The 23,959-nt window shown below is 42.2% G+C and overlaps 1 long non-coding RNA gene across 2 annotated transcripts; it reads left to right on the top strand.

The window, feature by feature from the left end:
- Nucleotides 1-481: 481 nt before the first annotated feature.
- LOC119269155 lies at nt 482-2,555 on the top strand. 2 transcript variants are annotated; one of them, XR_005133484.1, is made up of 3 exons: nt 482-1,825; nt 2,318-2,414; nt 2,506-2,555. It is a non-coding gene; the product is annotated as an uncharacterized LOC119269155 (long non-coding RNA). The 2 variants fall into 2 exon arrangements; XR_005133483.1 differs by having other exon boundaries at nt 2,318-2,420; nt 2,506-2,553.
- The last annotated feature ends 21,404 nt before the right edge of the window (nt 2,556-23,959 follow it).

The following is a 23,959-nucleotide window of genomic DNA, read 5'->3' as shown; positions in this document are numbered from 1 at the left end:
CAGAGGTAAAAATGTGGAATACTTCATCCCGCGCCCAGGCATGTATGTTTCCGGTGTTCACATTTTTTGTTTGACTTCAATATAACATTGTAGATCAGATTGTCGAGGCCTTGTGAAAAAGCATACCACATCAGCATACAAATCTTTAAAATGTCATCCGACAATAAAAATGGTGAGCATGCAACACTTTCAAAGTAATTTTACCTAGATGCAACCGTGGTTGTTCCTCCATATGTTTATTATATGCACTTCTATGAACCGGGATAAAAAATTCGTGAAGACAATTTATATTCGTTGCAATCTATATGTTTTCATTGCGTGTGTCCTAATATGTGTATATATATTAGTCTTACCGTCTTCACGTCTTAATAGTCAGTCAATATGAGCACGTGTCCTAATATGTGTAAGGAAACAAACAGAGCCAAATCCAACCTAAAAAGTCTGAGCACATATGCATTTATATTCGGACAACAAACACGTGTACACGTCCACGTACTATGAGATAATTACTGGTGCGTGAAGTAATCAGCCCGACCTGTGCGCCACACATCCTTGTGGAGCTACACACTATGCAGCCGATCTTTATCTTAAAGCTCAGTCCATCTTATCTCTAAGGTTGAACGCAGCAAAATCCCCCTTTTCTCTTCATCTCCACAAGCCCTCGTTGGGAGCCTCTCTAGTAGCCGGCTTGCAGCTCCCCCAAAGATCGAGCCTGTGCGCCCGAGGCCACCTCCCGGCGCTGCCTCGCCCTACCTCCTCCAATCGCATGGGCAAAGGAGCTCCTCTGCCCCAGGCCAGCCAGCGCCCCTCTCCTCCTCTCCTCTCTCGGCTTTCCCTTCTCCTTCTATCTAATCTCTCTCTCTCTCTCTCCTTTTCGAAAAAATCTAATCTCCCTCTCACGCTTTTCTCCGAGAGCCGCCATGGAACAACCGCAGCACCCACCTTGGAGTTCGCCGCCTCCGGCTACCTCTCTATCTTGGTCCGGATCTGTTCCATCCCGCCGCCAGAGCAGCTGGATCCGCCTCGGCCCAGCTCGCCCGTGAAGCCGTTGTCCCGTCTCTCCTCTCTGCCCTACTGTGCAGGCCACCGCCATCGCTGGCGGGCGTTGATACATCATTTGGTCATTGGTGTCCCTCTTTTTGGTTCCTTCCTTCCTCGCTGGTACCCAGCAGGCTACCTCCGGCCACCTCTCCATCTCGATCCGGATCTGCTCGGTCCAGCCGTCGGAGCAGCCAGATCCGCCTCCGGCCTATTCTTCTTTGTATCTCATGGGAAGGAGAAGGAGGCGCAGGCACCATGGAAGGTGCGAGCTCGCGTCGCGTGCAAGCAGGGATGTGATGGCGCGAAGTGGCTGCGGAGGAGGAGGGCGACGCGAGGGATATGGACAGAGGAGACGGAGCTGGCTGCGGCTGGAGTAGCGGCACTCCGTGCGATGGCCAGTTATTTTTTTAACGAAACGGTCCGGATCAACTAAAATAAAATAGGCACTGCAGGTTATTTTTAGAAAACTGTAGGGACTATTTAAAAAAAGGCGTGACGGTGAACCCGGAGACTCAATCCATGCTTTATTATTAGGGAGAGATAAGAAACCTAATGTGGTTCTAATCTTCTCCCTCTAATTCTCCAACGACGATTAGTTTTGCATGGCAAAGCGCTGCCGGATTATGAAGGTTGCACGCTTGCAACCAAGTAGAGAGGTCGTGCTTTTGGTCTTTGGTTCGAGGGACTGTTCATGGGCGGTACGAGGGATCATTCATCGGCGGTTTGAGGGACTCCAAGTACGATCTACACCTACATGTTCTTCTCCCGCTGCAACTCGGTGACGGTAACGGTCGTGATCCCAACCCATTATGCATCTTCATGTTGATCTTGGGTGATTGCAGATGCAAATTTTTTTCTTTTCTACTACGTTTTCCAACATTTAGGAGGTCATGAAGTTGGTGAATAATTGTGGTGTGAAAGAAAAAACTGCTCTCATGCACACAACCCTCACTCTTATAGTGAAGCCTGAGTTTAGGGAAATCTTCAATGTTCTTGAAACAAAATAAGGGAGGTTTGATTATCTAGAGAGGGAGCATGATAAGGACATGTTGAAGCACGTGTTGTGAACCATATTTTCTCATGTTGTAGAACTACATTTGGTTACATTATATCAATCATATTTGCTTGTGTTGTGAACTATATATGTCTTGATTGTTGAAACATGATTATGTTGTGAGAATATTTGCTTGTGTTGTTGAGTCGTATCTATGATGTGATGAATATTTTTCTATATTGTTGATGCTGAATGTGTTAACATTATTATATTCTTGTGTAGATGGATGCAAGGATGGAAGAAGTGGCCAGCAAGGGACAAGAGGGAATGAAACTTCTTGCTGAACTTGCAAAGGAGGCTGCTATCATGGGAAACCTAGGTAACTGTAAGTACATCTAGTGCCTCTTAGTGATTTTGGTGTATTGAAGACTTATAGGTTAAGGGATCGATGCGTTTGTGAGTGTACACAGGTCTATAAGTCTATGAGGAGTTTGATATTTACACACAAAGTCGACCCCTAAAAATGAAGTTCTTCGACTGGAGACTTTGGATTTCTGAAGACTTTGAAAGTGAAGAAATTGGTGTGATCCTGAAGACTTGGTATTCATTCGAGGAACATGAAGCATGAATACTTTTGTTTTCATAGTTTCATTTTCTCTTTCTTGAGTCATAGGAAACACCGTACTGTTAAAGGGGGTCGAGGAAATACTAAGGAAAAATTTCCAAGTGATGCTCAACTCAAATCCTACATCTACCAATCCCTTCGAGTGAAGCCATTGGAAATCTCATACAGTTCAGTCAAATTTCTTCAGTGATAGAGACGAAGTTCTTTTGGTCTCTGGGGAATTTGTTCTGACTGAGGAGTTTGATAACCCACAATTATAGGGGATCGCAATAGTTTTCGAGGGTAGAGTATTCAACCCAAATTTATTGATTTGACACAAGTGGAGCCAAAGAATATTCTCAAATATTAGCAGCTGAGTTGTCAATTCAACCACACCTGGAAACTTAATATCTGCAGCAAAGTGTTTAGTAGCAAGGTAATATGATAGTAGTGATAACGGTAGCAAAAGGTATCAGTAGTAAAAGTAATATTTTTGGTATTTTGTAGTGATGATAGCAATAGCAACGGAAAAGTAAATAAGCGAAGAACAATATATGAAAAGCTCGTAAGCAATGGATCGGTGATGGAGAACTATGCCGGATGCGGTTCATCATGTAACAGTCATAACCTAGGGTGACACAGAACTAGCTCCAGTTCGTCAATGTAATGTAGGCATGTATTCCGAATATAGTCATATGTGCTTATGGAAAAGAACTTGCATAACATATTTTGTCCTACCCTACCGTGGCAGCGGGGTCCTTACGGAAACTAAGGGATATTAATGCCTCCTTTTAATAGAGTACCGGAACAAAGCATTAACACATAGTGAATACATGAACTCCTCAAACTACGGTCATCACCGGTAAGTATCCTGATTATTGTCACTTCGGGGTTAATGGATCATAACACATAATAGGTGACTACCGACTTGCAAAATAGGATCAAGAACTCTCATATATTGATGAAAACATAATAGGTTCAGATCTGAAATCATGGCACTCGGGCCCTAGTGACAAGCATTAAGCATAGCAAAGTCATAGCAACATCAATCTCAAAACATAGTGGATACTAGGGATCAAACCCTAACAAAACTAACTCGATTACATGATAGATCTCATCCAACCCATCACCGTCCAGCAAGCCTATGATAGAATTACTCATGCACGGCGGTGAGCATCATGAAATTGGTGATGGAGGATGGTTGATGATGATGATGGCGACGGATTCCCCTCTCCGGAGCCTCGAACGGACTCCAGATCAGCCCTCCCGAAAGGTTTTAGGGCTTGGCGGCGGCTCCGTATCGTAAAACGCGATGATTTCTTCTGTCTGATTTTTTTCTCCCTGAAACACAATATATGGAGTTGGAGTTGGAGTCGGAGAGGCAACACGGGGCCCACGAGGTATGGGGCGCGCCCCCACCCTCGTGGAGAGGTGGTGGGCCCCCTAGCCTTCATATTTTGCAGGTATTTTTCATATTTTCTGAAAAGTTGCTCCGTGAAGTTTCAGGTCATTCCAAGAATGTTTGTTTCTGCACATAAATAACACCATGGTAATTCTGCTGAAAACAGCGTCAGTCCGGGTTAGTTCCATTCAAATCATGCAAGTTAGAGTCCAAAACAAGGGCAAAAGTGTTTGAAAAAGTAGATACGACGGAGATGTGTCAACTCCCTCAAGCTTAAACCTTTGCTTGTCCTCAAGCAATTCAGTTGATAAACTAAAAGTGATAAAGAAAAACTTTTACAAACTCTGTTTGTTCTTGTTGTTGTAAAAATGTAAAGCCAGCATTCAAGTTTTCAGCAAAGATTATAACTAACCACATTCGCAATAACACATAGGTCGCAAGTTTACTCATATCAATAGCATAATCAACTAGCGAGCCATAATAATAAATCTCGAATGACAACACTTTCTCAAAACAATCATAATATGATATAATAAGATGGTATCTCGCTAGTCCTTTCTGAGACCGCAAAACATAAATGCAGAGCACCTTTAAAGACCAAGGACTGACTAGACATTGTAATTCATGGTAAAAGAGATCCAGTCAAGTCATACTCAATGTAAACTAACAGTAATGAATGCAAATGACAGCGGTGCTCTTCAACTAGTGCTTTTAATAAGAGGAGGATGAATCAACATAAAAGTAAATAGATAGGCCCTTCGCAGAGGGAAGCAGGGATTTGTAGAGGTGCCAGAGCTCGGTTTTGAAACAGAGGTGAATAATATTTTGAGCGGTATACTTTCATTGTCAACATAACAACCAAGAGATGGTGATATCTTCCATTCTACACACATTATAGGCGGTTCCCAAATAGAATGGCAAAGTTTATACTCCCCCTTCCACCAACAAGCATCAATCGATGGCTTGCTTGAAACAACGAGTGCCTCCAACTAACAAGAGTCCCAGGGGGAGTTTTGTTTGCAATTATTTTGATTTAGTTTGCATAAAGCATGGGACTAGGCATCCCGATGACCAGCCATTTATCTCGTGAGTGAGGAGCGGAGTCCACTCCTCTTGAGAATAACCCGCCTAACATGGAAGATACAGACAGCCCTAGTTGATACATGAGCTATTCGAGCATATAAAACAGGATATTTATTTGAAGGTTTAGAGTTTGGCACATACAAATTTACTTGGAACAGCATGTAGATACCGTATATAGGTAGGTATAGTGGAGTCATGTGAAATAACTTTGGGGTTTAAGGGATTGGATGCACAAGCAGTATTCCCACTTAGTACAGGTGAAGGCTAGCAAAAGACTGGGAAGCGATCAGCTAGAGAGCGACAATAGTCATGAACATGCATTAAAATTAATCCACCATGAACATAAATATCGTGAAGGCTATGTTGATTTTGTTTCAACTACATGCGTGAACATGCGCCAAGTCAAGTCACTTAAATCAATCAGAGGAGGATACCACCCTATCATACCACATCATAACTATCTTAATAGCATGTTGGCACAGAAGGTAAACCATTATAACTCATAGCTAATCAAGCATGGCACAAGAAACTATGATCTCTAGTTGTCATTGCAAACATGTTTATTCATAATAGGCTGAATCAGGAACGATGAACTAATCATATTCACAAAAACAAAAGAGGTTGAGTTCATACCAACTTTTCTCATCTCAGCCAGTCCATCATATATCATAATAATTGCCTTTCACTTGCACGACTGAACGATGTGAATAATAATGATAATAGTGCACGTGCATTGGACTAAGCTGGAATCTGTAGGCACTCAATAAACAGGAGAAGACAAGGCAATATGGGCTCTTTTGTCAGATCAGCAATAATGCATATAAGAGCCACTTCAACAATTTAATTATGGTCTTCTCCTATCGACCCCAAAGGAAAGAAAAGAAATAAAACTATTTACACGGGAAAACTCCCAACAAGCAAAAGAAGAATAGGAAATCTTTTTGGTTTTTCTTTTTAATTACTACTACAAGCATGGAAATTAAACTAACTAAAAGCTACAACTAATTTTTTTTTGTTTTTCTTAAGGTTTATTAAACTCACAAGAAGAAAGCATAAAAAAGGAAAATAAACTAGCATGGATGATACAATGAAAAAGTATGAGCACCGAAATCTAGCAATGAGTGTGTGAGCATAAATGTAATGTCGGTGGGAAATACGTACTCCCCCAAGCTTAGGCTTTTGGCCTAAGTTGGTCTATGGCCACGGCTGGCCTGGCGGATATCCATAATAGTAGTTGGGGTCGTACTGAGATGCAGTAGCTATCGCCTGCTGAGCTGTAGCGTGGCGACGAGCGGCTTCCGCTCTTCTCTCGTACTCATCTGTCTCCTCTCTGGTAATAGTATATCTTCCTTTTGCCTGATGATCAAAGAAGGCGGGATCAGGGAGAGTCATATGGACAGCACGACGTCTGTCAAAGATTAGTCGATACTGGAGAGGTGATTCATTCCTCTCGACAAACTGGTGGTGAACCATAGCATTAAAATCTAGATAAGCAGGAGGTAATTCAATATCATCTTCATGTATGGCTACACAAGAAAATTAGCTATGCGGGTTGCATAAATTCCACCAAAGAAATCTCCATTAAATCTATTAAGATGCAACCTACGTGCAACAATGGCTCCCAAATTATAAGATTTGTCTCCTAACACAGCACTCTGAAGAATACTGAGGTCAGGGAGACACAAGTGACATGCCTCATCTTTACCATTAATGCATCTACCTATGAAGAGAGCAAAATAATAATATCAGGGATACCAAGGTTTCCAAAGTTTCTCGACCAATTAAACAACGACTAGCAAATGATGCAAAATAACGTAAAACAGGAAAATGTATGCTAGTAATTCCTACATCGAAAACCTTCCTTGTTTCCCCTACAGTGATAGTATCAATAAACCCCTCCACATCATCGCAATCTGGTTCTTCTGTCTTGCCCTCAAAAGGGACTAAACAAACCCAACAAAAATCATAAAGTGACATCTCCTTATGCTCATCATATAAATAAAACTCCACCATCGGTGGTGAGCTCCTAGAATGGAAATGAAAGTTTTGCACAAAGATATTTGTGAGTAAGAGATACTGATCGCATTGGTCATGGAGGAAAGCGGTAAGGCCTGCATTCTTAGCCAATTCATGAAAATCTTCATAAATCCCGGCTGCTCTCAAGAAATCTTCGGAAGGCCATTCACACGCCCGAACCTCTGCGGTGCGATGCAGATTATACTTAGGCTTCGGTGCCTTTTCCTTCGAGCTTTGGCTCGATGAGCCCCTCAAAAGTCTCCTCATCATTTTCTGAAAATTTTTGAAATTTTTAGTAACTTCAAAATAAAATTAAACCAAACTCAATAATATTGATAGCAACTACTCCTACAAGTGCCTAGAGACTATATCATGCATCAAAACTACTTTTGACCATATAAATTTGACATGCAAGCACAAGAACAGGGTCACCTAAGCAGCAAAAATTTGCAATGAATAAAGCACTAGAACAAAAACTAATTGGACCAATGGAGGAGTCACATACCAAGGAACAATCTCCCCAAGCAGTTTTGTGAGAGGTGCTTTGAGCAAGGAGATCGAAAATGGCAGCAAAACGAGCTTGGACTCGGGTTTGAGCTGGTTATTCGTGTTTGGGGGAGGAAGAAGGAGTGTGTGGGTGAAAGGATAAGTGGAGGAGGGCCACCGAGGGCACACGAGGCAGGGGCGCGCCCAGGGGGTAGGGCGCGCCCTCCACCCTCATGGGCAGGTGGTTGACCCCCCTGCTGTATTCTCAGTGCCAAATATTCTCAAATATTCTAGAAAAAATCATATTTAAATTTCAAGGCATTTGGAGAACTTTTATTTTCGAGGTATTTTTATATTGCACGGATAATCAGATAACAGACAGAAAAATATTTGTTTTATTTTATTTAATATAAATAACAGAAAGTAAAAGTAGGGTACAGAAGGTTGTGCCTTCTAGTTTCATCCATCTCATGGTCATCAAAAGGAATCCACTAACAAGGTTGATCAAGTCTTGTTAACGAACTCATTTCGAATAACATGGAACCGGAGAAATTTCGAATAACACTATGTTACCTCAACGGGGATATGCACATCCCCAATAATAAGAATATCATATTTCTTCTTAACAGTAGGAAGAGGAAATTCAAAACCTCCAAATACAATCGATGGAATTTTTCCAATAGAGTTGATACTATGAACTTGAGGTTGTTTCCTCGGAAAGTGTACCGTATATATGCTCGTTACCATTAACATGAAAAGTGACATTGCCTTTAGTGCAATCAATAACAGCCCCTGCAGTATTCAAAAAGGGTCTTCCAAGAATAATAGACATACTATCGTCCTCGGGAATATCAAGAATAACAAAGTCCATTAAAATAGTAACATTTGCAACTACAACAGGCACATCCTCACAAATACCGACAAGTATAGCAGTTGATTTATCAGCCATTTGCAAAGATATTTCAGTAGGTGTCAACTTATTCAAATCAAGTCTACGATATAAAGAGAGAGGCATAACACTAACACCGGCTCCAAGATCACATAAAGCAGTTTTAACATAATTTTTTTTAATGGAGCATGGTATAGTTGATACACCGGGATCTCCAAGTTTCTTTGATATTCCACCCTTAAGAGTATAATTAGCAAGCATGGTGGAAATTTCAACTTCCGGTATCATTCTTTTATTTGTAATAATATCTTTCATGTACTTAGCATAAGGATTGATTTTGAGCATATCAGTTAATCACATACGCAAGATAGGTCTAATCATTTCAGCAAAGCGCTCAAAATCCTCATCATCCTTTTTCTTGGATGGTTTGGGAGGAAAAGGCATGGGTCTCTGAACCCAAGGTTCTCTTTCTTTACCATGTTTCCTAGCAACAAAGTCTTTCTTATCATAACGTTGATTCTTTGATTGTGGGTTATCAAGATCAACAGCAGGTTCAATTTCTATGTCATTATCATTACTAGGTTGAGCATCATCATGAACATTATCATTAACATTATCACTAGTTTCAGGTTCATTACCAGATTGTGTTTCAGCATCAGAAATAGAAATATCATTTGGATTCTCAGGTGTTTTAGTGATAGGTTCACTAGAAGCATGCAAAGTCCTATCATTTTTCTTTTTCTTCTTTTTAGAAGAACTAGGTGCATCTATATTATTTCTTTGAGAATCTTGCTCAATTCTTTTAGGATGGCCTTCAGAATACAAAGGTTTCTGAGTCATTCTACCACCTCTAGTCATAACTCTAACAGTATGATCATTATTCTTATTATTCAATTCATTGAGCAAATCATTTTGAGCTTTAAGTACTTGTTCTACTTGAGTGGTAACCATAGAAGCATGTTTACTAATAAGTTTAAGTTCACCTTTGACATTAGCCATATAATCACCCAAGTGTTCAAGCATATTTGAATTGTATTTCAATTGTCTACCAAAATAAATAGTAAAATATTCTTGCTTAGCCATAAATTTATCAAACTCATCTAAGCATGGGCTAGCAAACTTAGTAAATGGGATTTCAGCTTTATCATATCTGTAGAGAGAATTTACCTTTACTACCTGTGTCGGGTTATCGAGACCATGTACTTCTTCAATAGGTAATGGATTAAGATCATACATTTCTTCAACAGGCGGTAAATTAAGACCGTGTATTTCTTCAATATGAGGTAAATTCTTAACATCTTCAGCTTTAATACCTTTTTCTTTCATAGAATTCTTTGCCTCTTGCATATCTTCAGGACTGAGAAATAGAATACCCCTCTTCTTCGGAGTTGGTTTAGGAATAGGCTCAGGAATTGGCTCCGGAGGTGTCCAATTATTTTCATTTGTCAACATATTATTCAATAGAATTTCAGCTTCATCCAGTGTTCTTTCCCTGAAAACAGAACCAGCACAACTATCCAGGTAATCTCTAGAGGCATCGGTTAGTCCATTATAAAAGATATCAAGTATTTCATTTTTCTTAAGAGGATGATCAGGCAAAGCATTAAGTAATTGGAGAAGCCTCCCCCAAGCTTGTGGGAGACTCTCTTCTTCAATTTGCACAAAATTATATATATCCCTTAAAGCAGCTTGTTTCTTATGAGCAGGCAAATATTTAGCAGAGAAGTAATAAATCATATCCTGGGGACTACGCACACAACCAGGATCAAGAGAATTAAACAATATCTTAGCATCACCCTTTAATGAGAACGGAAATATTTTAAGGATGTAAAAGTAACGAGTTCTCTCATCTTTAGTGAATAGGGTGGCTATATCATTCAGTTTAGTAAGATGTGTGACAACAGTTTCAGATTCATAACCATGAAAAGGGTCAGATTCAACCAAAGTAATTATATCAGGATCAACAAAGTATTCATAATCCTTATCAGTAACAAAGATAGGTGAAGTAGCAAAAGCAGGGTCATGTTTCATTCTAGCATTTAGAGATTGCTTACTCCATTTAGCTAATAACCTTTTTAGTTCATTTCTATTTTTGCAAGCTTCTTGATCAAAAACATAACCCTTAGGAATAACAAGTGATTCTTCATCATCACGTTCATCAGTATCATCAGATTCAATATTTTGAATTTCTCTAGCTCTAGCAAGTTGTTCATCAAGAAATTTACCAAGTGGCACAGTAGTATCAGGCATAGAAGTAGTTTCATCATAAGTATCATGCATAGCAGAAGTGGCATCATCAATAACATGTGACATATCAGAACGAATAGCAGAAGCAGCTGTAGGTGTCACAAGCTTACTCAAAACAGAAGGTGTATCAAGTGCAGAGCTAGATGGCAGTTCCTTACCTCCCCTCATAATTGAGGGATAGATCTTGGTTCTTGGATCTTTCAAGTTCTTCATAATGATAAGCAGATATAAATCCCAATTGACTCAAAGAATAGAGCTATGCTCCCCGGCAATGGCGCCAGAAAATAGTCTTGATAACCCACAAGTATAGGGGATCGCAACAGTTTTCGAGGGTAGAGTATTAAACCCAAATTTATTGATTTGACACAAGGGGAGCCAAAGAATATTCTCAAGTATTAGCAGCTGAGTTCTCAATTCAACCACACCTGGAAACTTAATATCTGCAGCAAAGTGTTTAGTAGCAAGGTAATATGATAGTAGTGATAACGGTAGCAAAAGGTAACCGTAGTAAAAGTAATGTTTTTGATATTTTGTAGTGATGATAGCAATAGCAACAGAAAAGTTAATAAGTGGAGAATAATATATGGAAAGCTCATAGGCAATGGATCAGTGATGGAGAATTATGCCGGATGTGGTTCATCATGTAACAGTCATAACCTAGGGTGACACAGAACTAGCTCCAGTTCGTCAATGTAATGTAGGCATGTATTCCGAATATAGTCATACATGCTTAAGGAAAAGAACTTGCATAACATCTTTTGTCCTACCCTCCCGTGGTAGCGGGGTCCTTACGGAAACTAAGGGATATTAAGGCCTCCTTTTAATAGAGAACCGGAACAAAGCATTAACACATAGTGAATACATGAACTCCTCAAACTACGGTCATCACCAGTAAGTATCCTGATTATTGTCACTTCGGGGTTAACGGATCATAACACATAATAGGTGACTATCGACTTGCAAGATAGGATCAAGAACTCTCATATATTGATGAAAACATAATAGGTTCAGATCTGAAATCATGGCACTCGGGCCCTAGTGACAAGCATTAAGCATAGAAAAGTCATAGCAACATCAATCTCAGAACATAGTGGATACTAGGGATCAAACCCTAACAAAACTAACTCGATTACATGATAGATCTCATCCAACCCATCACCGTCCAGCAAGCCTACGATGGAATTACTCACGCACGGCGGTGAGCAACATGAAATTGGTGATGGAGGATGGTTGATGATGACGATGGCGACGGATTCCCCTCTTCGGAGCCTCGAACGGACTCCAGATCAGCCCTCCCAAGAGGTTTTAGAGCTTGGCGGCGGCTCCGTATCGTAAAACGCGATGGTTTCTTCTCTCTGATTTTTTTCTCCCCGAAACACAATATATGGAGTTGGAGTCGGAGAGGCAACAGGGGGCCCACGAGGTAGGGGGCGAGCCCCCCACCCTCGTGGATAGGTGGTGGTCCCCCTAGCCTTCACCTTTTGCAGGTATTTTTCATATTTTCTGAAAAGTTGCTCTGTGAAGTTTCAGGTCATTCCGAGAACGTTTGTTTCTGCACATAAATAACACCATGGTAATTCTGCTGAAAACAGCGCCAGTTCGGATTAGTTCCATTCAAATCATGCAAGTTAGAGTCCAAAGCAAGGGCCAAAGTGTTTGGAAAAGTAGATACGACGGAGACGTATCAGAGTTAGGAATTCACCAATGCGGATTTGCCTACACAGTGAGGAACATGATAGCCCTGAGGAATTTGATACTCAAAATTCCGACCGTTGTTGTGCTATGCGCCAGCTGTCCAAAAATAACTACCCACCTAACGGTCATATAATTGAAGGGCATTTATGTCTTATCATGCCGGGCTGCTCCCTAGGCTATAAATAGCCCCCCCTACAACCACTAGCTGGTTGGCTGCTCCGAGAGAAACTGACACTTGTCATTTGAGAGCATCCCATCCTCCGAGGACTTTGAGTGAAAATCATCAAGTGAGGAAAACCCAAACCCAAACCCAAACACCTACAAATGTGTTTGTGAGTGTACACAGGTTTATAAGTCTATGAGGAGTTTGATATTTACAGACAAAGTCGACCCCTAAAAATGAAGTTCTTCGACTGAAGACTTTGGATTTCTGAAGACTTTCTGAAGACTTTGAAAGTGAAGAAATTGGTGTGATCCTGAAGACTTGGTATTCATTCGAGGAACTTGAAGCATGAAGACTTTTGGTTTTGCAGTTTCATTTTCTCTTTCTTGAGTCATAGGAAACACCGTGCTGTTAAAGGGGGTCAAGGAAATACTAAGGAAAAATTTCCAAGTGATGCACAACTCAAATGCTACATCTACGAATCCCTTCGAGTGAAGCCATTGGAAATCTCATACAGTTTAGTCAAATTTCTTCAGTGACAGAGACGAAGTTCTTCTGGCCTCTGAGGAATTTGTTCTGACTGAGGAGTTAGGAATTCGCCAATGCTGATTTGCCTACACAGTGAGGAACATGATAGCCCTGAGGAATTTGATACTCAAAATTCCGACCATTGTTGTGCTATGCGCTAGCTGTCCCAAAATATCTACCCACCTAACGGTCATATCATTGAAGGGCATTTATGTCTTATCATGTCGGGTTGCTCCCTAGGCTATAAATAGCCGCCCCCTACAACCACTAGCTGGTTGGCTGCTCCGAGATAAACTAACACTTGTCATTTGAGAGCATCCCATCCTCCGAGGACTTGGAGTGAAAATCATCAAGTGAAGAAAACCCAAACCCAAACACCTACAAACCCCAAGTGATTGAGCGTCACTGAAGAGATTGATCCTGTGTGGATCCAACGCTTGTTACCTTTGAAAACTATGCATCTTCCAGGCGGTTAGCGTCATGGTCTAGAGCATCCAAGAGGAAATTGTGGATCACCGAGTGACCAAGTCTGTGAAGGTTTGCAAGTCACCTGAGGACTTACCACGAGTGATTGGGCGAGGTCTGTGTGACCTTAGCTCAAGGGGAATATGGTGAGGACTGAGTGTCCTGAGCTACGTATTCAGCGATGGGTGTCCGGGATTGTGTGTCCTCGGGTTTAAATACCTAGCCGCCCTAACCAGATGTACAACTGTCACAGTAGTTGGAACGGTCTGCCAAATCATTGTCTTCACCAAGCTACCTGGTTCTATTTCCTCAACCCTTCCATTTCCTCATTTCTGTGTTGTGTGCTTATTCATATCTGTTTGATGACTTTGACTGAAGACTTTCTCTATTTTCTCAGCTCAATTTCTTTAGTCTGTTTGTCTTCATTCTGTGTTATCTTGTGTTTACGCTTTCTGTACTCTGTGCTTGTTTTCATTTCATCATGAAGACCATGCTCATGTTCTATTATGTTTACTTTTGAGTACTTATTCCGCTGCAAGTAGTTCTTTTCCTCACCCTAAAATTCCTTAGTGAAGAATTCATAAAAATCGCCTATTCACCCCCCTCTAGTCGATAACGCACTTTCAATTGGTATCAAAGCAAGGTACTCCCTTGTTATGTGTGATTTTGGTTTAACTGCCTGGAGTTTTAGTTATGTCGACCACAGGAATGAAGACTATGACATGCCCCATCTTTGACGGTCATGATTATCCCAAGTGGAAGGCCATGATGAAGAAGCACCTCATAGCGATGAACAGCAAACTCTGGACCGTCACAGAAATTGGTCTCACTAACCTATGCAAGATGGCGGAGGCTGATGATATTCGCAAGTACACGTTACTCAAACTCACGGCGAAGGACATCATTTGCTCCAGCTTGTCACAAAACCAGTTCAGGAACGTTATGCATCTCAGCCATGCGAAACTAATCTGGGACCGACTCTCTGAGGTCTATCCAAGTCATCGATCTCACCATGAACCCTGGTTCGAGGACTTCATGGAATCGCGCAAGGCTATGACTGTCAATTCATAATCATCATCCTCTGCACCATGCCTTATGGAAAAAGGTGCCAAGGTAACTGAATGCTACTTATCTGAGTCTAGTGATGATGAATCTGGTGATGAATTTGGACCCAGTTATGTCAAACTTGCTTCCCTTGCCACTAAACAACAAAGAGCTTTGGAAAAAGTTCAAAACATGCTAAATGAGAGCGACGATATGTTGGGCGACGAAATGGATTGCACTAAAATTTTGACTAAAAATCTTCAGAGACTTCAGTCCAAGTTTGACAATCTTCAAGGTCATCATAACACTCTCCTATCTGATCATGAGAAGCTTGCTTATGAATTTCTTCAAAGAAAGCAGGATCTTGAGCAGTTAAGAGTGAGTTATGAAGATCTTCAGAAGGAGCGTGATTCATTACTTGCTCAATAGATCAACGCTACTCAGGATGAATTTGTTCCTCCAAGTTTGAAGTGCATTGAACGTGAGACTGCTAATTCTTCACCTGAATGCTCAAATACTTCCATTGCTGCAAATTCTTCAACTGCCTCTGCTATCACTAATTCCTCATCTGAGGACATTGCTAGTATCACTGATGATGCAGGGCTGAAGGAATTGTATATGACAGGCATGTACAAAAGCCTCAAAGGGCATCGGGCTCTTTGTGACGTGCTTAAAAGGCAGATCCTCAACAGGAACCCTAGGAAATAGGGTATTGCCTTTGAGAGGAAACTCAATGCTGATGGGACCTACTGGAAACCTGAGCAGTATCCCAAAACCTCATGGGTTGCTGCAAAGGGACCTTCAGTGGATCCATCTACTTTATCTGGCTTTACATGTGAATCTTCATATTCTTCTGATGAGTCATTTGACTCCAATTATAAACTGTTCAAAAATCAGAATGGTGAAGTATTTGCTAGATATGTTGGCACTAACTGCAGGAATGGTTCTCCTATGAAGAAAATCTGGGTTCCCAAAAGGTGCCTTGAAAATCTTCAGGTGAATGTCATCATGACACCACCTGTGAAGAATAGGAACCCCAGATCAAATTCTTCATATGGACCAAATTCTTCATATGGATCCAAGTCCTCATACGGACCAAACTCCTCACATGGATCAAATTCCTCAAAAGGATCAAAGTGCTCATATGAGCATCATCGTGCTAACCCGTCTGTTTCGTAGGGAAGATCTAAGGATTATGGATATGTGCATTATTCTTCAAATCATTATGTTCATAAGTCCTCAAAGAATTTCTCTGCTTACTCCTATGCTTACCCTAACCCCTCTTATGTGAAATGAAGTGGATTGGCATCTATGCCACCTTTCTCTTATGGAGCTCACAGAATGATGAACTCTTCGCCACCCCTTCAGATGTGGGTGGTGAAGAAAAAGAACTAACCTCTTATGCAGGGATAGGTCTCGAGACGAACTTAATTGTTTGAAGAATTTGCTGAAGACCTGAATTTGCTTGAAAGGACGCAAGCTAATCATGAAGAAATGAATTTTCATTTCTCACGTCCTCATACTGCTTTATCTATTCTATTGCTTGATGAAATTGATCTGATGAAATTAATACCATATTCTTCAATGATGAAGTATATGAGTTCGTAAGTTGCACTAATTCATCTGCAGGATGATCAACCCAAAGCCACTGAGTACAAATCACATGACTAGTGACAGGAGCTTATTGATGGACTCTGCTCTATCTCCATCACATCTAAAGCATATCACCTACGCTGACAAAGGCAAAAGCAAGGTATTGGATCTAGGTAAGGTTGCAATCTCAAAGGATCAACACATGGACAAAGTCATGCTTGTCGAGTCCTTAGGGTTCAACCTCATGTCTGTCTCAATGCTTTGTGATCTCGATATGGATGTTGTATTTGGCAAGTATCGTTGTGTTCTGATCATGGAAGCTAAAAATTCCAAAGTCTTCGAAGGCTTTAGGAGAGGAGATTTGTGTATTGTTGATTTCTCTACAGGACCACAACCTGCTACATGTCTACTTGCAAAAGCTTCAGAAGGCTGGCTATGGCATCGATGACTTGGTCATGCTGGCATGAGAAATCTGCACACACGCTCGTGAAGAAGAAGCATGTCATTGGCATCGAGAGTGTCAAATTCCTCAAGGACCATTTGTGTGGAGCTGGTGAAGCTGGAAAGATTACCAAGGCCAAGCATCCAGCGAAGACTATCATGACTACTACTCGACCATTTGAATTGCTTCACATGGATCTCTTTGGCCCTACTCACTATGCCACATTTACTAATGCTGCATCGTTATATGGCTTTGTCATTGTTGATGATTATTCTCGATATACATGGGTGCATATCATCACTTACAAAACTGAAGTGCAGGAAGTCTTCAAACGATTTTCCTCGAGGGCTTCAACCAACTTTGCTGTGAAGATCAAGCACATCAAAAGTGATAATGGAACTGAGTTCAAGAACACTAGTCTTGATGACTATCTTGATGAACTTGGTATTACTCATGAGTTATCCGCTCCTTATACTCCTCAGCAAAATGGCGTTGTGGAGTGCAAGAATAGGACTCTTGTTGAGATGGACCGCACTATGCTTGATGAGTACAAGACGCCTCCTCGCTTTTGGCCTGAGGCAATTGATACTCCATGCCACATCATCAACAGGGTATATCTTCACAAATTCTTCAAGAAGACTGCATATGAACTCCTCACTGACAAGAAACCCAATGTGAGTTATTTCAAAGTCTTCGGTGCTAAATTTTGGATTAGAGATCCTCATCACAGTTCTAAATTTGCACCGAAAGTGAAAGTGCTACTGATCGACTAGAGGGGGGGGGGGTGAATAGGCGATTTTTATGAAAGTCTTCAAAACATGTAAGTTTCGAAGACAAATGATAGAAATAAACCTATTACCATGCAGCGAAAGGTAGACTACACTAGGCAAACCATAGTCAAGTATTCAATGAAGTGAAAGCACAATGACTAATAGCAGCTAGGCAGTAAGGATCAGGTAGGAAGATATTGTGAAGCCAATCAGAACAAGTAATCACTCCGTGAAGTCAAATGGTGATGCAATTGTACAATGACTTCACAAGGACAAACAGTAAGTAAAGGGAAGGGAAGGATGAAACCAGTGACTCGTTGAAGACAATGATTTGTTGGACCAGTTCCAGTTGTTGTGACAACTGTACGTCTGGTTAGGGAGGCTGAGATTCAACTCAGAAGACCTTGTCTTCACCTTATTCCCCTTGAGCTAAGGATACCCAGTCCTCGCCCAATCACTCTAGTAAGTCTTCAAGGTAGACTTCCAAACCTTCACAGACTTTGTTCACCAGCGATCCACAATGACTCTTGGATGCTCAGAACGCGACGCCTAACCGGCTGGAGGATTCACAGTCCTCAAGTGTAATAAGTCTTCAGATCACACAGACAGGAAGACTTAAGTGATGCCTAACACTCTTTGGCTCTGGGTGTTTAGGGCTTTATCCTCTCAAGGAATTCTCTCTCAAAGGCTTCGAGGTGGGTTGCTCTCAAATGAAAAAAGTTGTGCTTTAACTCTGAGCAGCCAACCGTTTATGGTTGTAGGGGGTGGGCTATTTATAGCCACTAGGCAACCCGACCTGATTTATCTGAAATGACCTTGGGTCACTAAGGAACTGACACATGTTCCAACGGTCAGATTTCAAACACACACGGCAACTTTACTTAGGCTACAAGCAAAGCTGACTTGTCCAACTCTGGACAAGATTCGCTCTCATAGTCTTCACTCGAAGACATAGGATTTTGGTTAAGCATCACTTCAGTCATTCTGAATGGTTCTCTTGGACCCCACTTAATAGTACGGTGGTTCCTATGACTCAATAAAGAAAAACACAGAACGACGAAACTGCTAAGTCTTCGCGCTCCATAGTCTTCATGCGATGTCTTCTCTTGTCATAGTCTTCAATGTGAATGTCTTCACATACCACCTTTGACTTCAATGTCTTCATACATTTTTAGGGGTCATATCTGGTAGGAAAATCGAATCAATGAGGGACTTCTACCTGTGTTATCCTGCAATTCTCACAAACACATTAGTCCCTCAACTAGGTTTGTCGTCAATACTCCAAAACCAACTGGGGGTGGCACTAGATGCACTTACAATCTCCCCCTTTTTGGTGATTGATGACAAACTAGTTGAAGTTTAATGGGGAATATAATATGTGAAATTGTAAAGGATAGGGAATTGCCTTCATAAGTTGCAAGGGCTCCCCCTGAAGATGTGCATATAAGTAATTTGCTTTTGGAATGCAAATGCACATGGCAGGTTGTACTTGTGGAGATCCTCTTCAACTTATGATGACAATTCATCATGCATGAAAAGTATGTGAAGATAATGACATGCATAATGAAAAATGGACGTCTGCAAAATGATCTAAGTGCGGAATTTATCGTCGCACATGCAGAATTTATCATCGCATCACAGAATAGCAAATAAGTAGCAGACGACCATCGAGTTTAAGTGTTACAACTCAAATAACCAAATATATCAAAACGAGAGTTGTAAACACTAGGCAAAACATAAAGCAACTGCCCATATGGACCCGCTTGAAGACTATCAAACTCATATGCTTCTCCCACTTTTGTCAGTAAGGACCAAAAAGGTTTGAAGACATAGAGCGTCTACTCGTTCCCAGGAGGAGTAGGTGAGGCAGCAAGGTCGTCGGTGTTGTTCGGCGGTGCAGACGAACTCGGGGCAGTGTCGATGCGTGCAGAAGTAGGGAGCGGTGAAGTGGCAACGTCTTCGTCCTCGATCACTCTGGCATTCACAGTTGCCGTGGAGGAAGAGAACTTAGAGTCTTCAAGAGACGGAGTTCGTCGCAGTACAGTCCTTCTTGGAGGTGTGGAGTCAAACTTGAAACGTTCAGAGAAGCCATCCTCTTGAAGATCATCTTCAACATTGTCATGGTGACCAATGTCTTCAGCTGCGGTGGGATCAGCTGCTAGAATGTCTTCAGCTTCATGAGCCTCTGTGGAAGCAGGCTCATGTTGGCGCTCTTGATGTTCAGCTGCAGGGCGAACCATGGAGATAGGTTCAACAACTAAGGGCTCTGTGGTAGCAGCCCGATCCTTCTTGGTCTTGCGCTTCTTCTTGGAGGGAGCATTAGCAGAGGCTTCAGGATGTTTCCTCTTTCCCGCTTCAGCCTCAGCAGTCCTCGTCTTCTTCAGTTCTGAAGCAGTTGACCTGACCTTTGGCTTCGAGCCAGTCATGTTAGCTGGGAAGACAATGGGATGTGCTTCCTGCCTTGGTGCTTCGGGTTCGGCCACAGCTGGCTTCTTCTTCTTCTTGGCAGCCATCCTGGGATCGATGCCAGGACGAGCAAGGGCCTTGCGCTTCTCAGCCTCATTGTAGGCTTGCACACACTTGTCAGCCAGGCTCTTCATGCTCTCACGAGAACCTTGAGCTTCTTCACGCTTCTTGAGAAAGGCTTCTTTGAGCTCGTGCAGCATGATCTTGAAATTTTTGACCTCTTGCACGCTGAGCTTGGCCATGTGCTTCTTGAACTGAGCTTTCTCAAAGTCGATCTTTTGCTTCAGTTCAACGATGCGCTGAGCTATAGCTAGCTCCGAAGCAATGGCACCATGGAAGGCGACACTAAGACCAATTGGAAGTTGCAGATCTTCAAAGCTGAGGTTGGGCGTGTCAAACCACTCATCAATGAAGTTGCGGATGATTGCCACGTCAAAGAGAGGCAAGTCATTGAAGATTTCTGCTTCTTCTTTGCTCTTGATCAGTTGCTCAAGAGCGTCATCTACAAGATCTTCATCGCTGGACAGATCAATAGCGTCGTTGCGCAGAATAGCAGCAGCAGTCAGTTCTTGGCTGGTGTGTTGCAGAGGCATCTTGACTTTCGAGGGCTTGGAGATGCATGACAAATCTTCAGACTGCACACTGTCTTCAGGAGGTGCAGTAGCCAGTGGCTTCGCCCGTGAGATTTTTGGTGCTGAGGCAGGCTTTGAAGGTTTAGGCTGCTTCAGTTTCTTTGGCTTCAGTGGTGCAGGTGCTTCATCAGATTTAGCATCATCTGCAGGCTCATCCACGGCTGTCCCTTGAACCATGATATGAGTGATGAGACCTTCCAGGTTGTAGAAGGCCCAACAAGATTGGGTTCAGCTTCACGGGTGCCATCGGCACGGGGAGCAGAGGGACCAGGGTTGAAAGTCTAGTCCCAATGACTTCTTGTTCTGCTTCACCGAATTCTGGGCAAACTGGAAGTTGCGCTTGAATAGATTGTCGTCACGACACCATAGCAATGACGATGGGTCAGCATCCGCAGACTGTGGTCCACGGACCATGCAGGGATAGAAGCCTTGTTCAATGGCTTCATCTCTGGACCTGGGTTGAAGATTTTTGCATAGGATGTCTCCCCATGGTCGCTTGATGGCATTCTTCTCAGCATATTCCTTGGTCACAAACCGGTACTTGAACCATTATTCTGCCCAATACCTTCGAATCCATTGGATTCGGGTCTTGCGCTGATTGTAATCCTCTTCTAGATCTGTCTTGTACAGCTCTGAGAGGTCATCGGGTAGATCTCTTGATGTTTCACCTCGACGCTTTCTGCCACCCTTCCTTATTGATTTATCTGCAGCCATGAACTTTAAACTGAATGGCTTCAACACGTTCAAAGGCTTCAAAGGCTTTCTCTTGCTGGACAAACAAGAACTGGCTTCGGGAGAATTTATATGATGCTGTAAGAATTCTGTAAATGAATGCAGCTATGAGAACCAAGGGATTCTCCCACGGACATGTATCTGTGACAGCATTAAGGTGCGAGGTAAGGGGAAGAGGTCATATGCATTCTCAAAAGATTTTGAAGATAAATCAGTTTAGAAGACATTGACCTTATCGTGCGAAGACATTCACTCATAGATAAGGAGTTGGTTCCAGATTTGTATGAATCCACGGATCAGTACAAGTGAGGGATCTAACTACTTTGTGAAGCATAAGTGAACATACTAGGCATATTATGAGATGCAGTATGAAATAGATCCAACTTGTGTGAACAGAAACTGCTTGTGGTAGAAAGTAACGAATCTATAGGATCAAAGGGGCCGTAAAAAGGAAGTTTTATTTACCACACGAAGAACTGCTAGACGAAGTGGAAGAGGAGGCCGAGCAGTTCGATCGTCTGTGCCCTAACTTGGCGACGGAGGACACCTACGGCGACGGCGGAGAAGACGATGTCCGCGGCCGGCGTGAGGACGGCGTCGGAGAGGTCGCGACAGCTAAGCGCTTTGTCGCCGGCGTCGTCGAGGGCTAGCGGTGGCGCTAGGGTTCGTGCGAGAGTGGAAGAAAGGATAATGACTGTGGTGAGGCGTGTATTTATAGGGACAGGGACGGCACAGTGTTATTACATAGGTGCCCCTGGCGATTCACATCTGAAGGACACATGGCCATCATGCAACATATCGGAGGTTGTTCCACGTTCCCACGCACGCCTGGATTGTCGGGGGTCGTTCCCACTTCTCCAGGTTTCAGGTGAAGGAATTAGCATTGAAAGCGGACTTAATGTTTGTCTCTATATCTTCTGCTGACAAGGACACAGAGAAGACCTTCGACAGTTTCAAGAGAATGCATATGATTTGGAGAGATAGAGTTTGAGATAGAAAGCATAGAGAGGTTAGGGTCCGATCACATTCACTTAGTTCAAAAGATTCAACAAGAAGACATAGCTATAATTGAATGATGTAGAGGACAGAACACTAGTATATGTATATATATATGTGTGTGTGAGAAAGACAATCAAACCAACATAGTGAAGATAATCATGAAGACAAGTTGAGAATGAAGACAAACAAAATGTGAAGACATAGCAAGTGTAACGCCATGGGTAAAACACTTCAAACAGAAGAATTTGGTGGTGGCGTTACCCACCATATAGGAAGTATTAGACCCAGACACGGCGCACAATTATCGTGGCGCTCCGAAGTCAAATTCCACATTAATGTATTCACACTTAGAATGTATGTCTTCATTGATTGAAGATATATTTTACTTCGTGTGTTGCGCATCTAAGTCATCAATATGCATAAGTGTTAGGATGTGTGCCTGATCACAGGACATTTGAGGATTCCAAGATATTTAGCTCACACCGTAACTTGCAAAATCTCTTCTCATCCAAGGGCTTGGTGAAGATATCTGCCAATTGCTCTTCAGTGTTGACGTGTATGATATCAATATCTTCCTTCACAACATGATCTCTGAGAAAGTGATGACGAATTTCAATGTGCTTTGTCTTCGAGTGCTGAACTGGGTTGTTGGCGATCTTGATGGCGCTTTCATTGTCATAGTAGAGTGGCACTTGCTTCAGATGAATGCCATAGTCTTTGAGTGTTTGCTTCATCCACAGAAGCTGAGCGCAGCAAGATCCAGCAGCAATGTATTCAGATTCAGCAGTGGAGAGAGATACACAGTTCTGCTTCTTTGAAGACCAACATACAAGTGATCGTCCCAGAAAATGACATGTGCCTGATGTAGACTTGCGATCCACCTTGTCACCAGCATAATCAGCATCCGAGAATCCAACCAGATCAAACTCTGAGCCCTTTGGATACCATAATCCTAGTGTTGGGGTGTAAGCCAAATATCAAAGAATTCGCTTCACATCTAAGTGATGCGATTCCTTTGGTGCCGCTTGGACCCCACTTAACAGTACGGTGGTTCCTATGACTCAACAAAGAAAAACACAGAACGACGAAACTGCTAAGTCTTCACGATCCATAGTCTTCACGCGATGTCTTCTCTTGTCATAGTCTTCAATGTGAATGTCTTCACATACCACCTTTGACTTCAATGTCTTCATACATTTTTAGGGGTCATCTCTGGTAGGAAAACCGAATCAATGAGGGACTTCTACCTGTGTTATCCTGCAATTCTCACAAACACATTAGTCCCTCAACTAGGTTTGTCGTCAATACTCCAAAACCAACTAGGGGTGGCACTAGATGCACTTACAGAAAGCACATGAAGGTTTTATGCTCGGTTATGGTAAGGACTCGCACACCTACAGAGTCTTCAACACCTATCACCACAAGGTTGTTGAAACTGTAGATGTGCGGTTCGATGAGACTAATGGCTCGCAAAGAGAGCACCTACCTCCTGTGACAGATGAAATACCTCCTGAGGAATCTATTAAGTTCAAGGCTACTGAGGATGTCATTCCTACCGAAGAATCTGCCGAAGAAGTCATTCCAGAACATGAAGAACGTCATGCTGATGCACCTGAGGAAAATGGTGCTGAAGAAAATGCTAATCAAATTCCTCAACGACAACCCGCT

This window comes from Triticum dicoccoides, chromosome 1A, assembly GCF_002162155.2.
Source record: "Triticum dicoccoides isolate Atlit2015 ecotype Zavitan chromosome 1A, WEW_v2.0, whole genome shotgun sequence".
NCBI lineage: Eukaryota > Viridiplantae > Streptophyta > Magnoliopsida > Poales > Poaceae > Triticum > Triticum dicoccoides.
Note: the sequence above shows the minus strand (reverse complement) of the source record. Positions and strands in the feature narration are given on the sequence as shown.